The 24260-nt window shown below is 42.7% G+C and overlaps 1 non-coding gene across 1 annotated transcript; it reads right to left on the bottom strand.

Annotated features, from left to right (window-relative positions):
• Positions 1 to 208: 208 nt before the first annotated feature.
• Positions 209 to 315, bottom strand: LOC147913080 (U6 spliceosomal RNA). Its single transcript, XR_015549205.1, has one exon. It is a non-coding gene; the product is annotated as a U6 spliceosomal RNA (small nuclear RNA).
• Positions 316 to 24260: the final 23945 nt, after the last annotated feature.

Genomic DNA, 24260 nt, shown 5'->3' with positions numbered 1-24260 from the left:
GGATGTTGGTCTGTAGTTTTCCTTTCTTGTGTAGTATTTCTCTGGTTTTGGTATTAGGGTAATGCTGGCTGCATAGACGACTTGGGAAGTATTCCTTCATCTTTTATTTTCTGGAAGAGACTATGTAGAACTGGCATTATTCCTTTATTTATTTTTTAACTTTTTGTTTATTGCAGTAACATTGGTTTATAACATTGTATAAATTTCAAAAACTATGGAACGCTTCACGAATTTGCGTGTCATCCTTGTGCAGGGGCCATGCTAATCTTCTCTGTATTGTTCCAATTTTAGTATATGTGCTGCCGAAGCCAGCACTGCATTATTCCTTTATTAAATGTTTCGTAGAACTTGCCAGTGAAACCATCTGGGCTTGGAGTTTCTTTCTTGGAAGCTTTTTTTAAACTATAAACTCAATTTCTTTAATAGACACAGGACTATTTAGTTTATTTATTTCTTCTTGACTTAGTTTTGGTGGTCTGTGTCCTTGGAAGAATTGGTCAATTTCATCCAAGTTGTCAAATTTATCATCGAGTTGTTTATAATATTACTTTGTTATCCTTTCAATGTTTCTGGGATCTGTATGATAGCCCTTATTTTGATAATTTTTGTTTTTTTTCTCTTTTTTTCTTGGTTAGTCTGGCTAGAGGATTATCAATTTTCCTGATCTTTTCAAAGAACCATCTTTTGGTTTTATTGATTTTATCTACTGTTTTTTGTTTTTCACTTCACTCATACTTGTTCCTATCTTTATTGTTACCTTCCTTTTGCTTGTTTTGGGTTTAATTTGCTCTTCTTTTTTTTTGAGTTTCATAAGGTGGAAGCTTAGATTATTTATTTGAAAACGGCCTTCTTTTCTATTATAAGGATTTACTGCCTCTACACTTCCTTCTGAGCACTGCTTTACTGGCATCACACACATTTGGATAAGTTGTATTTTCATTTTCAATCCATTCAAAATATTTTATAATTTCCCTCGTGACTTACTTTTTGACCCAGGGATTGTTTAGAAGTGTGTCGTTTAGTTCCCAAATATTTGGGGGGATTTTCTAAATATCTTTCTGTCACTAATTTGTAGCTTAATTCCATATGGTCAGAGAGCATACTTCGCATGATTTCAATTATTTTAAATTTGTTAAGGTTTGTTATGTGACTCAGGATATGGTCTGTCTTGATGAAAGCCCATGTGTCCTTGAAAAGAAACTGTATTCTGTTGGTGTGGGTGGAGTGTTCTATAAATGTTAACGGGGTCGAGTTGGTTGCTAGGGTTGATCAGGTCTTCTGTATTCCTGGTAATTTTTCTCTCTTACTTGTTTTATCAATTACTGAGAGAGGAGTGTTGAAGTCTCCAAGTATAATTTTAGAATTTATTTATTTCTCCTTTCATTTGTACCGTTTATTTCTTCATGTATTTTGATTCTCTTTTGTTAGGTTCATAAACATTTAGGATTGTCATGTCTTCTGGATGAATTGACCCTTTTATCACCATCTATTATTTGTCTTTATCTTTGGTAATTTTCTTTATTCTGAAGCTATTTTGTCTGATATTAATATAGCCATCGTAGCTTTTTCTTTTTTTTAATAAATAGCTCTATTGAGATACAATTCACACACCATACAATTCACCCATTTAATGTGTACTTTCAATATTTTTTAGTATATTCACAGGGTGTGAAAACATCACCAATCAATTTTTCTAACAGTCCTGTACCACCAAAAGGAACTCTGTATCCATTAGCTATCAATGCCCATTTCCCTCCTACCCACCTCCCAGCCCTAAGCAACCACTAATCTGCTTTCTGTCTCTACAAATTTACCTATTCTTGACACTTATATAAATGAAATCATACAATCTGTGGTCTTTCACTTAGCAGAATATTTTCAAGAATCATCCATGTTATCTCATGAATCAGTACTTTATTACTTTAAATGGCTGAATAATATTCCATTGTATGGACATACAATATTTTATATATATCAGTTCATCAGTTGATGGACATTTGGGTTGTTATCGCTTTTTGGCTATTGTGAATAATGCTGCTATGATCATTCGTGTACAGTTTTTGTGTGGACATAGGTTTTCATTTCTTTTGGTTACATACAGAGAAATGGAATTGCTGGGTCATAGGATAACCCTGTGCTTAACTTTAGCTTTTTCTAAATTAATGTTTTTATGATATATCTTTTCCAATTTTTTAACTTTTAACCTATTTATGTCATTATTTGAAGTGGGATTCTTTGTAGATGTCATATATTTTAAAAATACAATCTGACAACTCTGTCTTTTAATTAGTGTGTTTGACTATTCACATTTAAGGTAATTATTGGTATGGGTGGATTTAGGTCTACTGGCTTATTATTTGTTTTCTGTTTGTTCTCCCTGTTTTTTCTTCCTCTTTCTTCTTTCTTGCCCTCTTTTGGATTGTTTGAATATTTCTTTTAGTATTCCATGTTAATTAATTTATTGGCGTTTGATTGTATTTGCTTGTATCATTTCTAAGTGGTTGCCCTAGGGGTTACAATATACATCCCTACTTAGGGTTTTACACAGTCTACATCAGATTAATATTTTACCACTTCAAGTAAGAGGTAGAAAACTTAGAATCAGAGATATTCCTGTGCTTCCTCGCTTTGTGTTGTGCTTGTCAGAAGTATTGTATCTACATACATCGAAAACCCATTCAGAAAATGTTACAATTTTTCCTTTCAACAGTCATTCATAGTTTAAAGAAAAGAGAAGAATAATTTACTATGTTACCATTTCAAGTTCCTCTGTTACCATTTCCTTCACCTGAGTAACTTTCTTAGCATTTCTTTTACAGAAGGTCTACTGGTAGCAAATTCTAGTTTTGCTTCATTTGAGAATGTCTTTATTTCACTATTATTTCTGAAGGATATTTTTATGGCATATAGAATTATTGGTTATAGTTAGTTATTTTCTTTCAGCACTTTAAAAGTGTTGTTCTACTGTCTTCTGGCCTCCAATGTTTCGATGAGAAATCTCTAGTCTTTTAAATCACTGTTCCTCTATATACAATGTATGCCTTTTCTCTGGCTGCTTCTAATTATTTTTTCCTTTATCTTTGGTTTCTAGCAGTATGACTATGGTATGTCAGGGTGTGGATTTCTTTGGGCTTATCTTCTTTAGCATTTGTTGTACTACTTGAATCCATAAATTTATGTCTTTTACCTAATTTGGGAAGTTTTCAGCTATTATTTCTTTGAATAATTTTTCTGCACCAGTTTCTTTTTCCTGCCCTTCTGGGACTCCAATTACATGAATGTTAGACCTTTTGGTATTGTCCCACAGGCCCTTGAGGCTCTGTTAATTTTTTAAAATCTTTTTTCTTCCTGTTGTTCAGATTAGATCCTTCCTATTGGTCTATTTTCAAGCTCACTGATTCTTTCTTCTGTTGTCTATTCTGAAATTGAGCTGTGAATTTTTTATTTCTGTTACTGAAATTTTTAGTTTTAAAATTTTTGTTTGATTCTTTTTTATGGCTTCTATTTCTTTGCTGAGAACTTCTATCTTTGCTTTGCTCTGAGTGTTCACCCTTCCTTCACGTAGCATGGTTCTAATGGCTGCTTTGAAGGCTGTGATAATTTCAGCATCTGGGTCCTCTTGGGTTTGAAAGTTGTTGAGATTTTCTCGATTCTTTCTATGTCAAGTAGTTTTGGATCGTATTGTGGACATTTTGAATATTACATTATGAAACTCTGGTTTTGCTAAATTTCTCTTTTTGTGTTTTAGCAGGTTATCAATCTAGTTAAGGCCAGACTGCAAAGTACTGACCTGCCTTCTGTGGGCTGTGGTTCCAATGTCTGTTTACTTTCCAGAGCCTCTGTACTATTAACCTTGTCACTCCACATGTAGACCGCCCAGTGGCTGGTCTGGGACATGGGTGGTGGCTACACTGTATTTTAGTTCTCAAAGCCTTTGCTCTGTGCCTTGAGGTCAATTATACACATGTGCAACTTGGGAGTGAACGCAGGAGTTCATCCACGGATTTAAAAAATCCCTTTCTCCAGCTGCCTCCTCTCCTGTGGGCTCCTTTTCCAGGAGTTCTGGCTAGAAAGATGGGGTTTTAGCTTCCCTGCACTGTTGAATCATTCTTGCAACTGGATCTGCCTCGGGGTGAAGCAAGAGGAGAAAAAAGAGAGAGAAAAAATAATGAGGATTCCCCACACAGTCTTTGAACTACAGGGTCCCCTTTCCTAGTTCCTCCGGTCAGAAAGAAGGGTTTTTCTCTGAGTGTTGGTTGTCTGCAATCTCCCACGGCTGTTGGCACCAGCACGGGAGTGCAGATTCGTGATGGGGCTTGCTTTGGGGCAGGGCCAGGAGAAAAGAAAAAAGCAGGAAGGGGATTTCCTCCACTCTCTGTCCCCCAAGAGCCCTTTTCCTGTCCTCTGGCCAGAAAGGGAGTGTTTCTCTTGGAAACTTTTCCGTCCACACTTGCCTTATAGTTCCAGGATTCAGGCTTCCCGATAGTTAAGTCTGGAACTAAGGGAGGAAAAAAACTCAGGAAGCTCATCGCCCTAACAGTTGTCCTTCAAGTTTTTATTTCCTTCCCTAATCCCCCTGCTGTGATTGACTTTTTGGAGTCCTCATGGAGTTGCTTCAGGCGTCTGTTCGGGGTTTGGTTGTGGTCAGTGGGAGAGAGGATGGAGTGTGCTCGCTCCTCAGGCTGGATCCAAAGTCCCAGGAAGTGTGTCTAAAGGCGCAGTAATCCAAACCGTGTTGACAGTGAGGCAGGAATAGACAGATAGACTAGGGCATAAGAAAGAATGAGACATAACCTTACATATCAATGACAACTGTTAGAGGAGCATTTTAAGTCAGCGGGGGAAACTAAGATGTGGAGACAGCTGGCTGGCCATTGGGGATGCAAAGTGGGATCTGTACCCTACTTCTTACATCAGAATAAATTCAGGAGAGAATGAAATATTTATATGCAAAGCAGAAGCGTAGAACTGCTAGAGGAAAATTTGGGTGAATGCTTTGTCATCTTGGGGTGGAGGAGTCTTTTATAAACATGACACGCAGTCTAGCAGCACTAGAGAAAAGACTGATAGATTTGATTCCCTAAAAATCAAAAAGTCTGGACAGTGAAACAAAACAAAATGCCGTTAAGAAAGTTAAAATGGCAAACTGAGAAAGCGTGTTTGCCATATATGGCAGACAAAGAATAAAGGGATATTTCAAAAACCTACAAATTAATAAAGAAAAAGATAAACACTCTAATAGCGAGCAGAGGGCATAACCAGGGAATTCAAATAAGATGAAATAAAATGGCCTGTAATTATAGCATATGAAAAAAAAATGCTCGGCCTCACTGCTACTCAGGAAAATGCAGATAACAGTAGCAAGAGGTCTTCAGGACAACACCCCGGGTTGGTGGGAGAACACAAGAGCAGGCACCCTCACGCACCACTGGCGGGAGCCGGAAATTCCCACCAGCTTTCTGGAGGGCAATTTGGGAAAATGTTCAAAAACTTCAAGTGCACATTCTTTGACACAGTCATCCTAGACCTAGAAATTTATCCTAGGAGGTTCCTGGACAAGTACGCAAAGTTATATAGGCAAGGATGATCATTGCAACTGTAGGGAAAAATTGGAAACAACCAAAACGTCTAATGTTAGAGGACTGGATACAAAAACTATGGTTTATCCACACTCTGGGATAAACCAGCCTTTAAATCAGCCTTTGAAAACGGTGATATATGTTTCTACGCTCCTCACCATGGAATGATCTCCACATCTTGCTGAGTAAAAAAACAGCAAATATAATTATTTTATTGATGTAAATTTAATCTATCTATCTATCTATCTATCTATCATCTATCTATTTATCTATCCTTCTAATCTATCTAGCCAATCTACCTATCTACATCTATCAGAATAGCAAGAGGTTTGGAAAAATGTTAACTAAATGTTGATGGTGTTTATATTGGGTGCTTGAATTCAGGGAAATTTTATTTTTTCCATATGCTTTTCTACATTGTGGAAATTTCCTAAAAGTATCTTTTATATTTATAAAAAGTAAAACCAATTTTAATAGGGTGCTACCCTAAAATAAGTCAATAGTGAAGAGCAGAGAAACAAAGGAATAAGTAAATGAAAACAAACAATTTACAGAATTACATGGAAATTGATATTTATATTCTCTCTCAACTCTTACAGAAAATGCTAATGTTTAATTCTCCAACAGAAGGGAAAATGTATTTACATTCAAATTTATTTATTTTTTTCTGCACAAGTTCAAGGAAATAGAAATTTCATTTTCTTCTCTATCCTACATTCCTTGGTTAGCTGCTGACTCAACATTTAGGATTGGAAAGTTTTTATTTTTATAAGGTTAACATTTATCATTTAAAAAGTACATCTAATCTATTTTTTCCTGTTTCTGAAAGTGTTTTTAAATTTTTTTCTTGTGGTAAAATATACATAACATAAAATGTACCAGTTTAACCATAGTTAAGAGTACAGTTCAGTGGCATTAAGCACATTCACATTGTTGTGCAACCACCACCACCATTCATCTCCAGAACTTTTTCATCTTCCCAAACTGAAACTCTGTTCCCATTAAACACTCACTGCCCACCCTCTCCCCTAGTCCCTGGTAACCACTATTCTGCTTTCTGTCTCTGTGAATTTGCCTATCATTTGTACCTCATTTAAGTGGAATCATACAGTATTCGTCCTTCTGTGTCTGTTTTCTTTCATTTAGCATAATGTCCTCAAGGTTCATCCATGTTGTAGTAGGTGTCAGAATTTCCTTCCTTTTTATGGCTGAATAATATTCCATCGCATGGATATACCATGTTTGTTTATCCATTCATTTGTGGCTGGACATTTGGGCTGTTTTCACCTTTTGGCTATTATGAATCATGCTGCTATGAATGTGCGTGTACAAATCAGACAATTTTTAAAAGGCATAAATCCAGGAAAGATGCAATGTAGGGGGAGTGGAGAAGGGAGGAAAGGGTCTAGGGGATTGAAGCATCTCTTTTCTAATTCTAAGCAGAGGGTGGACTCAGGCATATACACCCAAAGTTAGCCACGAGGTACTGGCAGGGAAAACATTTTAATAAAAATTTAAATATACAAAGGCTCAAGGCAGAGCCCTAAGTTTTATAAACAAAGAATTTCGGTTCATCTCCAATGTAGGAAAAATTATAACTTGCTCGTCAAGATCTTGGGAACTCTCGTGGAGCACTTTGTTCTTCCCGACCCACAGTCACCCCTGTCTGGTCGTGTGACTTAGAGGGAAGCGCGTTCTCCCGGGTCACGCTCAGCCTCTCCTGGGATGTGCAGGACGGAGCCTAGTTCCTTGCTGGAGCCACAGTCCATGTCAGCGAGTCAGCATCTTTGGAGTGAGATTTTTTGAGAAGTAACAAAGAGTGTCACATGTTATTACAAAAAACAAATATAGAATGGATTTCAAAACATGACCCAGGAGATCCCCCCACCAATGCTGTTCAACCTCCACCCCCGAGAGCAATCCCAGGAGGTCTTCTGGGAAGTGGTGTGCTTGCAGACCTTTGCATCCTTGATGATAGGCATGGCAATTATAATAACAGCTTTTCTAAGGGAGGAACGTGGAACCTAACATCCTTGACACAGTAAATACCGAATTGTAAATAGATTAAAATTTTCTTAGAGGGAGTGCAAATTGAATACAAATTGAGATTGGGCACTAAACGAGTGTAAAATACAACAGTGTCTTGGGATTAGGAGATAGAGCAAGATGGATGAACAGTAAGTGATTCTGAGGGCCTGGGCTACATCCTTTTTCTTTTTTTTTTTTTTTTTTTGTGAGGAAGATCAGCCCTGAGCTAACATCCATGACAATCCTCCTCTTTTTGCTGAGGAAGATGTGCCCTAGGCTAATGTCCTCCTTTTTTTTCCCCAAAGCCCCAGTAGATAGTTGTATGTCATAGCTGCACATCCTTCTAGTTGCTGTATGTGGGACGCGGCCTCAGCATGGCCTGAGAAGCGGTGCATCGGTGTACGCCTGGGATCCAAACCCGGGCCGCCAGTAGCGGAGCGCGCACACTTAACCGCTAAGCCATGGGGCCGGCCCCTGGGCCACATCCTTAAATCGCCGCTTCCTGAATAGTTGCAAATATCCCTGTTCTCCTGGTGTTGAGGATGACCCCTGGCCCCCAATCCCCCGACAGACTGGCCTTTACGGCACCTGGAGGGACTGCCTCCTGCTGATTTTCTACACCTTGCTGGAGTGCAGGCTGCCAGTTCCCCTCTGTTCCCAGACTGTGTCCATCGTCAGAGGAGGAGGCAGCAGGTGCCCGTGAGGGGCAGGTTCCACTATGATTTTGTTTCAGGCGATTGGAAGGATCTTAGGTAGAATTTACGTAAAGATAACCAACACATTTTACTTCTTTATTAGTAATTCAGGTGCTTAGGGCATATAAAAGGCATGTATAAAAATTGATCACTTTGTGTGGATCACAAGCTTTCTTTTCTTATAACATGTCCTTAGGTGTCATAGAGAAGGAGATCAAGAACTCCAGAATTTCCCTCGCGACTGCTTATCACTCGTCTAAAAGATCCAGTTTCCCGGGCTTATCAGAGCCGGTTCCTAGAGTACAATTGGAATGGGATGAAAGGCCCCCACTACCCCAAAATACTTCCCTAAAGTGATTGGCTTGTGGTCTTGCCCCCAGCCTTAGCCATTTGTTTGGTTTAAGACATTAGAAGCCTCTGTTGGAAATGAAAACTTTCACTGTTGCTCGGGAGGGTAACCCATTAAGCGGTAGGAGAATGGGTGCTGGGATCCGACTGCCCTGGGTTCCCATCCCGGCTCTGCCGCTCCCTTGCGGTATGATGTCGAACAATTTACTTTATTCTGCAAAGTCTCAGTTTTCTCCTCTGAAGCACAAGGTAGCACCTACCTCACAGGGTTGCTGTGAGGATTCGATGAGATAATGCGTAGATCAGCACTGTCCCGCTGAAATACAACGTGATCCACAGGCCTAATTTAAAATTTTCTAGAAGCCACATTAAAAAAGTGAAAAGAAACAGGTGAAATTAACTTTAATAATATATTTCATTTACCCCAATAGATACATAGATGTTATCAGTTCAACATGCAGTCAATATGAAAATTATTAAGGAGGTATTTTACATTCTTTTTCCTCATACAGGGTCTCCAAAATTCGGTGTGTTATATTTACAGCACATCTCAATTCATACTAGCCCCATTTCAAATGCTCGGTGGCCACAAGCGGCTAGCGACTGCCACATTGCACAGAGCAGGAGTAGAGGGGGCCTGGCAGGAAGGGAGTGCTCGGTAACTGGTGCTGTGTGGACTCTTCGTGGCTTCCACCCGCTGTGAATTTACCAGCTCCAGCTGGTCAAGTAGCCAGCACACTCCTGATGGAATGTCACTGTGTCAGTTTCCTATTGCTGTGTGACAAGTTGTCACAGACTTTGTTGCTTCAAACCACACCCCTTGTCCTCTCCCAGTTTTGTAGCTCAGAAGTCCATGTGGACTCAACCAGGTTCTCTGCTCAGGTCTCACAGGCTGTCTACTCATCTGGAGGCTCGACTAGGGAAGACTCTGCCTCCAGGCTCACTCAGAATTGGCAGAATTCAGGTCCTTTTGGTTGTAGAACTGGGGCTCCCCATTTCCCTGCTGGATGTTATTTGGGGACCAGTCTTTGCCCTGGAGGCCACCCACATTCCTTCTCATGCTTTCCATGTGGCCTCCTCATATCTTGTCTCTCTGACTTCCCCTTTTGCTACCAGCTGGAGAAAACTCTCTGCCTTTAAAGGGCTTGTGTGATAAGATTAGATGCATCCAGATAATCTCCCTTTTGATTCACCCAAAGTCAACTGATTAGTAACCTTAATTACTCCTGAAAAATCCCTTTTGCCATGTAACATAATATAATCAGGGCATGATATCTCATCACCTTCATAATCCAGGGATTAAGGCATGAAATCTTGGGTCTTTCCACCTCGTTACTACAAGTAGGGGTGGATGGAAGCATGAGGCTCAGTCAATGGCAGGCTCTCCTGCCTCCCTGGTCTGGATGTCACAGTAAGGGTGATGGGGCAGTCTGAGGCCATGGCTCTCTGGAGGTGGGGAAAGGGAAAGTGCCAAGGGGTGAAGGATCTGCAGACCCCACACTTCAGTTTGACCTAGTGCTGATTCCCAGTCAGCAATCTGGCGACTGCTCCAGAGAGCTCTCTCTTTTTCTCTGAACTAACGATCTTTCCAAGCATTTGACCAAGGCCAAGTGGTGACCGGTCCTCCCACTAAGTATATAGATCAGGGAGCACTGTGATCTGATGCTAACACTTGTGGTCCTTTTGTGTTTCTGAGGTTGAAAGCACTGGTGATTTTAGGGAAAGATTATCTCAAATGTTTTGGAAGCAAAAACAATATTTGCTGAAAGGCTGGTCATCACAATCTTTTCTTCTAGGTTATGAGGGTTGGATCCCACTGTGGGGAGAGGAACCCTGGTCCACAGCAGGCATGCAGACTCAGTCTTGGCACAGCTGGAATTTGAGCAGACCTTATGATGGAGGACCACTTGGGATCTGAAAAGCCTGGCGTCACTGCTTCTGTTCCCTGAAATAAATGTGGTGAGACGCTTTTGTGCCTTTTACTATCCAGTTAAATAGAAGATATAGAACAGAAATGGTTTATATTCCTTTATCCCTATTAAAAGTCATTGTTTGGGGCTTTACATTTCCCATTAGTTACGTGGCACTGAAGCTGGGCGTTGCATCATAGTCTGATTTCCTGGAAAAGAAGCCTCAGGACACCACTGTATCTGTGGCAGAATGCATAAATGGCCATGAGTGACAGATGTCCCCTCCCCTGGCCAGTGGCTATTCTTAAGGGATTCTGATACATGGATGTCACTAAATTAGCAGGATTCCTGGGGTGTCTTCTGTTACCAGATAGAGATAAGCACCAAGAAATTCTCCAGTGAGAGCCCTGGAAGTTTCTCCTAGCTCTTCACTTGGGGCCCACAGGGTCCATGGAGAGAAGTGTACTTCAATACAATTATTATTATCTTTTTCAATCCTATGCATTTCATTATATGCATTTCAAAAGGCTTGTTCTTGACAAGAGACCCATGAGGCCTCACCAGATTGCCAAAGTAGTTTGTGTGGGTTTTCCGTGGCTACTGTAACAGATTGCCAAAAACCGAGAGGCTTAAAACAAGAGAAATTTATCCTCTCATGGTTCTGGAGGCCAGAATTTCTGGATTCCAGAAGTGGAATAGAGATGTCAACAGGCCCTGAAGGAGAATCCATTCCATGCCTCTGTCCAGCTTCTGGTGGCTGCCGGCAACCCTGGGGGTCCTTGGCGTGGGGCTGCCTCCCTCCAGTTTCTGCCTCTACCTTCTTATGTCCTCCTTGTAGGCCCGTGTCCTCTCTTCTTATAAGGACTCCCAAAATCCAGGGTGATCTCATCTTGAGATCTTTAACTTAATTACATCTGCAAAAACCCCTTTTCCAAATAAGGTCACATTCCCAGGTCCTGGAATTTAGGAAGTGGACATATCTCTTTGGAGGGGTCACCATTCAACCCACTACGGAGTCCTCAACAAAAAAAGTTTAAGAACCCCTGTGACCTGGCTAGAGGATTATTGCTCTTTCCCATCAAAATTTCACTTTTTCATGATTTTTCTTGCTGTAACTTGCTTGCATTCCTGACTTGCAAATTGAAAATAATGATGCATTTTTTTCCTTCTCTTTAAAAGGCTTCTGAACAGGATTAAGTTACTGTGAGGACTGACCAGCCCATTGTTTTTTTCACTCTCAAAAATTGTCTAATTGGGAAACCACTGCATGGGAATGACTTAAAATCTCTCCCGTGTACATTCTGCAGCGTGACACTTGCTAAATGCTTTTTGGTGGGAGGAAACTCCCTCTGTGCTTGCGAGAACACTCTCAGCTTTGGGCTCATCTGTTTCATGTAGCTCGACACCCACATTCCTCTGCCCCTGCCACTTCTCCCGAGACGTGGAAGCCACTGCCGGGTCAGACTGCCTGGAGCTTTGCAGTTCACAAACCACTTTCGCCCACATGACTCTGTGTGGCTGGGATCCTTGTTCCTTTCCAGCTCACATGGCTGATTTCTGTGCTCCTCAGGTCTCAACTTAAATGTCACCTCCTCAAGGCTGCCTGGCCACCTTGTCTGCCCTGAGATCCCTTGCATTTTCTCTTCTCTTTTTCCTCCTTCGTCCTTTACTGATGCTATCCACATAGTGAGGAGACAGGCAACCCCAATGCCTTTGGATGACATAATTTTTAAATTTCCTCCAGTCGAAACCAGAAGAGAGAAGTGGCAAACCTTGGGTGAAAACCATGTCGTTCAACAGCTTAGGATACGTGTAGAGCAAAATTTTGGTGATTTTAGTTTGAATGTTTAATTATAATTTTTCTGAAATAGCAGCGTAGCTAAAAATTGGCCGTGATCCTGAGCATGAAATGCTTCCATTCCCAGGCCACTGCTGCTGTTTTATGCTTGTTCCTCTTCATTTCTTTTCATTGAGTTAGAATTCACATGCCATAAAATGCATCATTTTAAAGTGCACAATTCAGTGGAATTTAGTATGTTCCCAAGGTTGACCCAAGTGATGTTTGAGATGCTTGGCTGTTGCAGAGGCACTAGTGTGTAGTGTTTATTAAGGTACACAGTATTGAAACTATATTTAAGAAAATCGAGGATATGAAAAATTAATGTTTTCTGCATAGAGTCCGTGATGTTTCGGAGAGCTACATGTGAGGGATAAGACAATGGATGAGGCGCTGCCCAGCTGGATGGCTGGAGGAAGCTGTGAGCCAGGAAAGGAGAACTGCCTTTCTGGAAACCCCCAGGTTCATGGTCAGGGAGACCAACCACCCACAGAAAACTTTTCCAAATGACACAATTCATTCTTTTATCCTATTGCCAACCTGACACGGAGATGCCCACAGAGGCTCTCTACCCCATGATCTTCCTACGGGGCCCTCCATCTGTGTCCCAGCCCCACTCTGGAGCCCACACAGCACATCGTGCCAGTTTTGGTGCAGAAGGCCCTTCTCAGGTTGGCTCCTGTCCCCTTCCACCACCAGTGGCCCCTGGCATGCTCAACACGCATGATTACACTGCTCCTGAAATGCACAAGGCATTGTAGATTCCAAGAAATAAAACCAGGCTTTGTACCCTCTCAGGGGTCCATGGCACAATTTTTTCTCCTGCTTGGGTCTTTTCTTCCTCTACCTGTAAAAAGCCTTTCTCAGCCTTTAAGCCCTATTTCAAATGCTGCTTCCTCCTCGAAGTCTTTCCTGATTGTTCCAGTTGGGGGTGAATTTGATGCAGGGGGTAAGCCACACGTCCTTCACCTCAGAGAACCTGTGTTTCTCCTTCTCCTCCGTTTCCTGGTTGGTGGACTCTGCATCTCACTGCGTCTTAGTTTCTGCGTGTGTACAGTGGAGGTGCTGGTATCAGCCTGTCCACCTGCCAGACTGTCCAGAAGCTCCAGCAGGAGCCCGGGGGAAAGCGCTTCCTAGACTTTATCAAGGCGCGCTGCACACGCGCATTATCTCTCCCTCTGGATGCCCATCGTGCCGGCCCAGCTCAGATCCTTCTAACCACGTATATATTTGCTCTGAATTACAGTGATTTGTGCACCTGTCCGACCTTCCTTGCAGATGGTTACTCTTCTTTATTCCTTCTCCTCAGTCAGCATACACAGCATGTGTATGTTTTCTAAACAGTTGGGTTAAAAGTTACTCCTGGTTCAAGGAGGAATGCAGAATTCTTTCCTTGTCCCAGATGTGCCTTTTGCAATATTTGTCTTCTCTCTGTGGTTCAGTGTGAGCATACTGATTCTCACCTAAGTCTCTTTTCTACCTGGTTCCCATCTCTGGATTCGTCCTTCATCTGATTTCTGCCTCTAGTCTGAGCTATTCTGGCTGCTGGCTCTCACTCTCCGACACGCTCTTGCCTTCACGTTGTGTGCCCCGGGGTCTACCGGCTGCAGCGCCCTGGCTCCAGGCTTCTATACCCACTAGCTCTGAATTGTGAGTCCTTGTCCCCACATCCCCTTGGCAGCCAGGCTTCTGGCTGGGCGATCTTTCTGGATGCCGCCCGAGGAGCTTACCTCTCAGTCTCTGTGTTCATCTCGTGTGTGTGTTCGTGTGAACGTTTCAGGGTAGCAACACATACCAATGCTTTTTCTCAAAAGTTGTTAAATTTTGAAGCCTGTAGAAAAGGAGAATAACTCAGTGAACATCTACCTCCAGTTTTGTCAATCTCAACGTGATGGGATACTCACTTGGCATTATTGTTATTATATGAAATGTAACAGACCCAGCCGAGGCCCGGGACTCTTCTCGGGGATCTCGTTTGACTTTTTCCTCCTCACAGTAACTCCTGCCATGAATTCAGAGTATATCACTCCCCTGCACGTTCAACTTTGTCTCTACGTTTGTGCGATTCCATAAATAACACGTAGTTCTGTTGTGCATGTTTTCAGACTTTATATCAAGACATGCTATTGCACGTATTTAGTCTGCAACTTGTGGTTTTGATTCAAAATTATATTTTTAAGGTTTATCATTTGAACTGTGGTATTCTTTATATTCATGTGCCACAGTTTATGCATTCACCTCTTGATGTATATCCCCGTTGCTTCCACCTTTTCACCGTAACAGACGTGGCCCAAATAAATATTTTTTCTGTATCTCATTGAGCACGCATGTGAGGGTTTCTCCAGGGTCTTCGCCTGGAAGTGGAGTTCTTGCCTCGCAGAGTATGAGCGTCTTCACCCTTTTTGGACATTCCCGAGTTTCCTGATGTGGGGATGTCACCTCCCTCCACTAGTGTGTCTGATGCTCCCTGGTTCTCCACTTGCTGGGCCGTGCTTGGTACTGTTAGACTGAGGCAGATATGATGAGAATGAACTTTTACCTCATTGTTTTGACTTGAATTTTCCTCATTACTATTGGAGGTGAGCATCCTTCTACATACGTATTGGCGTTTTCTTTTCTATGAGTTATCCAGTTAGATACAAATATTTAAAAACAGCTTTATTGAGATGTAATTCACATACCATACAATTCACCCATTTAAAGTGTACAATTCAACTGCTTTTAGTATATTTACAGACTTGTGTAACCATCACCCCAATCACTTTTAGAACACCAATGAAAGAAAACCCTACCCATTTTCCTCCAAACTCCGCAGCCCTTGTTAACCACAATGCTACTTTCTGTCTCTATAGATTTGCCTATTTTGGACATTTCATATAAATGGAATCATACAATATGTGGTCCCTTGTGACTGGCTTCTTTCACTGAGCATGATGTTTTCAAGGTTCACCCATGTGGTAGGACTTCATTCTTTTTGATGGCTGAATAATATCCCATTGTATAGATGTGCCACATCTTGTTTATCCGTTCATCAGGTAATGGACATTTAGGTTGTTTCTATTTTTTGGCTATTATGAATAACGTTGCTATGAACATTTGTGAACAAAAGTTTTTGCGTGGATTATGTTTTTATTTCTCTTGGGGATACACCTAGAAGTCAAATTGCCGGGTCATATGGTAACTCTACATTTCACTTATATCTTTTGCATATTTTTCTTTTAGTTGTGTTTCTGCTTTTTTGCTATTTTGTAGGAATTCTTATACTTTCTGGATAACAGTCTGTCTATATTCTTTGTTGCAAGTATCTTCTAGGCTGTGGTCTTGTTTACCTTTTTTTTTCGTGGTATAGAAAATTTAAATGTATCATTCATTTCCTGTATGGTTTCTGCTTTTTTGTGTCTTGTCTAAAAAATCCTCCCCTACTCTGAGGATATAAAGTTATTTCCCTATATTTTCTTCTAATGATTTTTACATGTTGCCTTTTACAATTAGACCTTTAATCCACCTGAATTTGTTGTATGTTTGTTGTGCAACACAGAACTCATTTTCTTATATTTTCCTTGTGGAGAGTTGATGTCGTTCCACCATTTATTAACCAGCCTGCCTCTCCCCCATCGATTTCTAAGACCTCCTCTATTATACATCAAGTTTTCACGTATATGGGGGGACAGTTTCTAAGCTGATCCTGTTGTTCCGTTGCTTTCAGACTCTAACCTGTGTCGCTGTCACATTCTCTTAATTTCAATAGATTTATGATAAGACTGGACATCCGGGGGGTTATGTCCTCCATGTTATCTTCAAAATCGTCTTGGCTTTTCTCTCTGATACTGTGTTTTCCAGTCCATGAACATGGTAGAGTCCCTGTTCAGTCATGTTTTCTTTTGTAACTTCCAAGAGCAGGCCGATTTCTGGTTCACAGAGGGTGCCTGCTAGCTGTAACCTCACGTGGTGGAAGGGGCCAGGGAACTCTCTGGATTCTCTCTTACAAGTTGTTAATCCCATTCATGAGTGCTCTGTCCTTATGACCTAATCACCTCCCAAAGGCCCCACCTCCAAAAGCCACCACGTTGGGCGTTAGGCTTCCACATATGAATTCTGGGGGGCACGAACATTCAGACCATAGCATCACTCAGGGAGACTTAAGTGTTGAAGCAGTAAATAACCTAATCCAAGCAACAACTGAGGACATAAAAGCATGAGAATAGTCTTCAGGGAAAAGACGTCTGACATCCATAGCTTGAAAGGGGGACCATGCCTACTAGACGTGGGGGAGTCTCAGCAGTAGCCAGCAGCACACACCATCTCTCTGGAATCCTGCACCCGGGCATGAAACCATCAGGGTGTCCATTTACTTAAGTCTGAAAAAATCCCTGGAAATTATTCTACAAAGCGATAATCCCAAACCCTTGGGGACCCTGACAGCAGCCCAAAGAATTGGAGCTGAGTGAGGACGGAGAGTTTATGCGACTCCAGAAGCTCTGCGTGAACTTACACGGCCCTCTCACCAGTGTAACTTTGACATGTATTCCAGGGGCCGAGCTTGAAGCAGGTGGTGTTTACACGTATCTCTAGCTTGACTCGCAAGTGATGATGCGTTTATTTGCATGACTGGGGGACAGGGGTGAAAATGAAGAGCTCAGAACAAGAAGAGGGCTGTCAGGAAGGAAGTGACTAACTTGTAAAGAAATTTCAGCCATTTGTGTCCTCTTCCCAGCACCTCCCCCACCAAGTTCCCAGTTGGCTCATTTTTTGGTTTGTAGAACAATTCTGCCTGGAGAAATTAGGCATTTGTTTAGATCTGGAAGAAGCTCGAGTTCCTAACTGGTTCAACCCTTCCATTTCCCAGAAAAGGAAACAGAGGTGTGAGTTACACCCCTCTGCCCCGGCTGCACCTCCGTCCCTTGAGCAAAGCACCATGGAGGAGTGGAAAGAGCCTTGGACTGGAAGTCAAGAGGCTTCAACCTCCCCGAGCCTCAGTTTTCCCATCTGTCTAATAGAGACAGTCACACCTGTCCCATCTACAGGGTTGTTTTGAGAACCAAGTGGGAAGACGTGACAGCAAGTGTTTTGTAAAAGAGAAAGCAAATTGCAGACTGAAGCTGCTATTGCTGGTCTCGCTAGAGACCACACAGCAAATTAGTTCTCCTTCGTTCTCTGCGTTGGGTTCTAGAATGCAGTGCTGGGAATCAAAGGGTCTTCCTTTATGGCTTGGCCTTGGGAACAAGCTCTGCCTCATGTCCCTTCTTAACGCCCCTCCTTTGTAGGTACTTATGTGGCACATCACATTACAGCCAACTGCGCAATTACAGGCAAAGACATCACAACCCGGCATGAATTTGACTGCCTCAGTTCAGGAAATACTCACCCAAGACCCACTAGGTGACAGTGAAGTTGAACTGGAATCATGGAAGCTTAAAACTGGAAGGGACTTGGACATTATGAATTAAGTACTGCACGCTCCTGAGGGACACAGGACCACTTTCTGCAGAAGTCTCTCGCGGGTGATCAAGCACTCGTTCCTTTCGTGCTGCCAGGCAGAGGCCGCTCCCCCCATGCCAGCACCCCCTCCCCTTTTAGAGAGAGGATTCATGCACCGCTCATTAGTAAGTGGATTGAGGTAAACACGGGAGCAAATTCTGCCCGTTGACATGCAACTCCCACATGCCGCAGGCGTCTGAAATGAAGATTATTTACCAACGAAGACGATTACCAAGGCTTCGTCTTGCCTCTTAGAACCAGTGTACAGATGGAGTTCTAGCATACCATTTTAAAAGTCTCTCAGAATCCTCAAAATCTGTGATTCTATTTAGAACTAAATAATTCTTGTTGTGCTAATTTTTTTTCTGCGCTTAAGCCACATATTTGTCAGAGATATATTTGTTGCATGTCTGCACAGGTAACTTGGAGATGGATGTGGAAAAACTTATTCTGGATTATTTGGCATTGCTTATTAAGCATGCAGATTCTTGGACCCTACCCTAGATGTACTGAAAAAGTGCCTCTGGTTACTTACGCATATTAAAATTTAAAAACACTCATCTATGCTACATATCAGAATTTATATTTTTGGTAAACCAGTATCTCCTAGCAATAGCCCCAAATATTATAGATATTTTTGATCTATTCTTAGAATCCTTTTACACTGAAGAGCTATTGTTTTTTCAGGACTGTTTCAAACTCTTCCACTAGTAATAAATATGAATAAAATTTACATATTTATTTAATTTTTAAAAAATTTTTATTTATTTATTATTTTCCCCCAAAGCCCCAGTAGATAGTTGTATGTCATAGTTGCACATCCTTCTAGTTGCTGTATGTGGGACGCGGCCTCAGCATGGCCGGAGAAGCGGTGCGTCGGTGCACACCCGGAATCCAAACCCGGGCCGCCAGCAGCGGAGCGCGTGCGCTTAACGGCTAAGCCACGGGGCCGGCCCCTAAAATTTACATTTTAAAGGCAAAATTTTATCGAATGCTTAATGCAATTCTTTATCTTTACATTACAGTTTTATATAAGCTTTGACCACCCCCCCACCCCCGCCCCGAGGATGGGTATGACTTAGGTACATAGCACATTGCAGGAATTTAATAAACATCTGATAAATGAATGAACAGTGCATTTAAAAGTAGTGAATTTTAGGATGTAAACAAACATAGACTTATCTCAGATTTTTATTTGTTATCCTCCTAGAGTAGAGAAGCAGATTGGGGCAGTATGTTCTTGTTGTTAGTGCCATTGAGTGGGTTCTGATTCCCAGCGCCCCTGTGCACAGCAGAGCGGAGCCCTGCCGGGTGTTTTTGCGCCATCCTCTCACCTTCTGGCGCTGGATCCGACAATGCTCTGCCGCTATTCAAGGGTTTTCATGGCCATTTTTCTCAGAAGTGGGTGCCCAGGTCCTTCTTCCTAGCCTGTCTGGAAGCTCTGCTGACACCCGTCCACCACGGGTGACCCTGCTGGTATGTGAAATCCCAGGGGCAGAGCTTTCAGCATCCCAGCCACACGCAGTTGCCATAGTGTGACAACCGACAGACGGGTGGCATGGCTGCCTGACGGGGAAATGAACCTGGGCCGCAGCAGTGACAGCGCCAAATCTCAACCACTAGACCACTGTGGGGCAATGTTAGCAGCTAGTAAATTATCATCTAAATCCGCCTTGAACAAATAGAGCGATTGATTCTGTGAAAGAGAAACTACACGTAAGCCAACAGGGTCAAAGTTCACATCTTTAGAGCAGACAGATTTTACCCAATTTCTGAGTGTTTCTCTTCCCAAGGCCCTCGAGTCAGCCCCAATTCACTACTTTGAAGAAATCTCACTTTTATTGGAAGATAGCTTCCTATGTGAAAAAATTGACCACTTGTGCATACACACACACCCTGTGTGTTTAACTGCCTGATAAACTGTAGCCATTTGTTCTGTGCTGAATAAAATAATGAATGAATCTTTTCCTTATCTACCATGATAAGCTGCCAACCTTCAAGTACTAATTGGTTTTCCCAGGTGAATCACATACCCTGCACCTGTGGGGTGCATGCCTGTGCATGTCGTTGGTCTTAGAGCCTGACCTGGTGAACATATGTTAGGAGTCTTTGCTTGAGCCAACACCTTGTCAGTTGCCCTCACCTTGTCAGTTGCCAGTTGCCACTGTCTTCTCTTTGTGGTACAGACCTTACCTGTGCAGCAGGATGACTTTTCCATGTGCACACACCTGTGCGCCCCCAGACCAAGATGTAGAGCATTGCAGCCCAAGAAGGCCCCCTGGCGGCTCACCCCAGTCAGTTCCCACCCACCTGCCACCCCACCCCACACCAGAGGTGACCCCTGTTCTGACCCCTATCACTTTAGTTTTGCCTGTTCTTGCACTTTGTGTAAATGAAATCAGACTCCTAGCTATTCTTTTGCGTTGGCTTCTTTCACTCGGCATAACGTCCGTGAGCTTCCTCCTTGCGGATGAGTGGGCGCGGGTTTGTTCTCTCTCCTGGTGACATAGTATTTTGTTGTATGTATAGACCACAGTTGGTTCACCTGGCCTCCAGCTGATTGATATTTGGGCTGTTTCCAGTCCAACATTTGGGGTTATTAGGAATAAAGCTGCAATTCAGTTTCTTGTATGTGGGTTTTGGGGGACTCCATGCACTCATTTCTCTTGGGGATATATTTAGGAGTGGAAGTTCAGGGTTTAGGACAGGCGTAGGTTTAACCTATGTTTTCTCAAAGCAATTGTGCTAATTTGCACTCCTACCAGCAGTGTGTGGAAGTTCTAATTATTCCACATCTTTTCCAACATTTCCTATTGTCAGTCTTTTTAATTCGAGCCATTCTGATGGGTGTGTAGCGATAGCTTATTGTGGTTTTGATTTGCATTTCCCTGATTTATGATTTTCATTACCTTTGCACATGCTTTTTGGCTCTTTTGTTAGTGCAGTGGCTGTTTCATCTTTTTTTTTTCTTTTTCTTCAAGTATCGCAATGTTTATTTATAGACACTAGTATATAAAATCAGGGCATGAACATGACTTCCTAAGTTAAGCAGATTTAATTTCAATACTCTTATAAGAGGTACCAATTCAAATTTACCATTTGTTCTACACCCACAAAACCACTTCAAGGACATTAATGATCTGTCAAAACCGATCAGCTTTGTGCAAGTAAGTCATGTTTCTTTTAAAAAGCCTGAGGAATTGCCCAGGCTCAAGGATATTAAAACCTTGCATATAAAGCTAGCACAAGAGATAGAAGTATGGGCAATATACTATACAGCAACAACCACCAGTTACAGTTGAGAATTTTTCTGTAACGACTGAGTGGATAATTAAATGTTGCAACAAGTCAAATATTCCTGAGCAAAGTGCATTCTGTAGTAGTCATTGTTCCCACTGCCTTCTGTACCTTAAAAGGGCCTGGGATATCTGGCAGTAAAGAAGAACCATGCAATAAACTGCCTCTGCTTGAGACCTTAGGGGGGATCTTCTTCTCATTGATTATGTTCTGGATATAAGTCCTTTCTTGAAAATATATGTTGTGAATATCTTCTCCCAGCCTCGGCTTGCCTTTACACTCTTAATGCTGTCTTTTAGTGAACACAAGTTCTTAATTTTAATGAAGTCCAATTTATCTATCTTTTCTTTTATGGTTAGTGTTTTCTCTGTCCTGTATAAGAAATCTTCGCCTACCTCCTTATTGGTTTCTTGATTGTTAGATGATTTCTTAGCAAATGTCCTGTTTCGTATGCTATATTTCTGACCTACGGCCTGCCCTGACCCCACACGCTCTGTTCTTCAAAGCCTGTCTTATCTCTCCAGATCAGTGATCTGCTGACTGATGGATCTCATCACTTCCTGATTCTTGGGCCTGTCTATCCAGTTTTCACTGGTTTGCCCGTTCATAATTTTGGCATTAGTACCATTTCTTGCAATTAACTATCATTTCTCTGATTTGGTGCTAGCATTCTTGGAGGAAAGCAGTGTCATTGTGTTGATGTGGTCTTAAGCAGAAAATACAATTTAGAGTCAACATGATGTATCCAAGGGAACCGATTCCATTAGTGTTGTTATTTACCAGTCTCTGTGGAAATATGCAATTAGGAAAAATTTCAAAAATTTGCATGTTTCCTATGCCCAGAGTTGTACTTGGAGGGCACTGGAGTCACACTTGGGAAAAGGGAAAAACCAGAGGATCACGTTGGGATCCACGAGGCTGACAGAGCTGGGAGCCAGCAGACAGGACAGTGCGGGCAATCCAGAGAGCAGGTAAAACTGAGAACTTTGAAGCCTAAAAGAGGAAAAGAGCTTCCACTCCTCCTACATTTTTGGTATCTGATCAGGTTAGCATGAGTGCTCAGGCCGGGGAGAGCCTGTTTCCGGGTGGAGAGATCGCTATGGTGGAGCCTCAGCTTGGGGTGAGGCCCGTCCCTGAAGACTGCATCCCGCCCACCATCTTCACGCCCACCATCCTCCTAATGCTGGCGAGTGGTGGCTCCTTCGTCCTTAAGCATGAGCCCTCAGTCCCAGTGAAGCACGAGAAAACCCACCTTAGTTAATGAAAGGTAAACACGCAGGTAGCTAATGGCAGGTCAATACAGCCACAGGCAGCTTTGGAGCCAGTGTGGCAGGTTTTGCATGTCAAAAAGCCCTTCAGTATTAGGAGCATGTGCAGAAAAGAATTAACACAGCGGGCCTGAGAATGAGGTCCCCAGAAAGGCCTGCTTGCAAGGCTGGCCCTCGGCTGGGAACTTGGACGGGGAGGGTCCCCACCACTCCCAGACTGATAAGAGGGGCTCCCAGTACCTAAACTGTTTGTGCAAACAGCGTGGTCGGTGCTGAACACCTGCTCTCCTCCTGGGAGTCTGGGATTTGGGTACGTGCAGGCAGAGGGTGCTCACGTGACGGGCCCCCACAGAACCCTGGGCACTGAGTCCCTAATGAGCGTCCCTGGTAGACAGCACTTCACAGGTTTAGCTACAATTCGTTGTTGAGGGAATTAAGCATGTCCTGTGTGACTCCCCTGGAGAAGACTCTGGAAGCTGGAGCCTGGTCTCCTCTGGACTCGACCCCACCGCCTGTGCCTTCTGCTGATCTCACTCTGCATCCTCTCACGGTGATGAATCTTAGCGTGAGTACAACTAGATGCGGAGTCCACGTGTCCCCCTAGTGAATTACCAAACCTGGGGGTGTTCCTGGGGACCCCCAACTCAGAAGAGGATAAAGAATCGCAGGTGCTGGAGCACAGGGATGAAGACATACCCTTCCAGCCCCTTTCCTGCTGCTCCTCTGGGACGGCCTCCAGCAGTGAACTGACACTTGTCTGTTTAAGGCCTCCTAATTCAGTGCTGTGTTAGGTACGGGGCCTGAGCCAGAGTAAGATTTGCTCTTCATCTCAAGAAGAATTCAGTGAAATAATTCATGAATGTATACACTAAGTCCCAAATTATGTTATACAGATATCAGTGTGGCTGGAGTCCAGTGTTTTTAGAATGAGGGTCAATGAAGCCTGGAGTAGGAAAAAAGAGAAGATTTGAGTTGGATCTTAAGGATGGTGAGCAAGTAGAATAATGGCCCCCAAAGACATCCATGTCCTAATGTGTGGAGCCTAGGAATACACTACCTTACTTGGCAAAAGAAAATTAAGGTGGCAGATGGAATTAAGGTTGCTAATCAGCTGACCTTATGGCAGGGAGAGTATCCTGGATTATCCAGGTTGGATATGTATAGAGGCCCAGTGTAATCACAGGGTACTTAAAGGTGGGAGAGGGATGTCTTAGTCTGTTTGGACTGCTGTAACAAAATATATAGACTGTTATAAAGAACACAGGTTTGTTTCTCACAGTTCTGGAGGCTGGGAAGTCTAAGATCAAAGTGCCGGCAGATTTGGTGTCTGGTGAGGGCCTGCTTCCTAGATTAGATGGCTGTCTTTTTGCTGTGTCCTCCCATGGTGGAAGGAGTGAGGGAGATCTTTGTAGTCTCTTTTATAGGGTCACTAATCCCATTCATGAGGGCCCCGCCATCAGGACCTCATCACCTCCCAAAGGCCTACCTCCTAAGGCCATCACCTTGGGGGTTAGGATTTCAACATAGGAATTTTGGGGACATAAACATTCAGCCCGCTGGAAGGGAGGCAGAAGAGAAGGGCAGAGTGATGCGATGTGAAAAGGACTCAAACTGCCATTGCTTGTTTTGAAGACAGAGGAAGGGGCCACCAGCCAAGGAATGCAGCTGAAGGAAGCTGGAAGGGACAAAGGAATACGGCTCTGCAGAGACTTCCCTTGTAGCCTGGTGAGACTGGGTCGGATTCCTGACCTCCAGAACTGAAAGATAATAAATGTGTGCTGTTTTAAGCCATTAAGTTTTTGGTAATTTTTACAGCAGCC

This window comes from Ceratotherium simum, chromosome 30 (assembly GCF_057802395.1).
Source record: "Ceratotherium simum simum isolate JZ-2026a chromosome 30, ASM5780239v1, whole genome shotgun sequence".
Lineage (NCBI taxonomy): Eukaryota > Metazoa > Chordata > Mammalia > Perissodactyla > Rhinocerotidae > Ceratotherium > Ceratotherium simum.
Note: the sequence above shows the minus strand (reverse complement) of the source record. Positions and strands in the feature narration are given on the sequence as shown.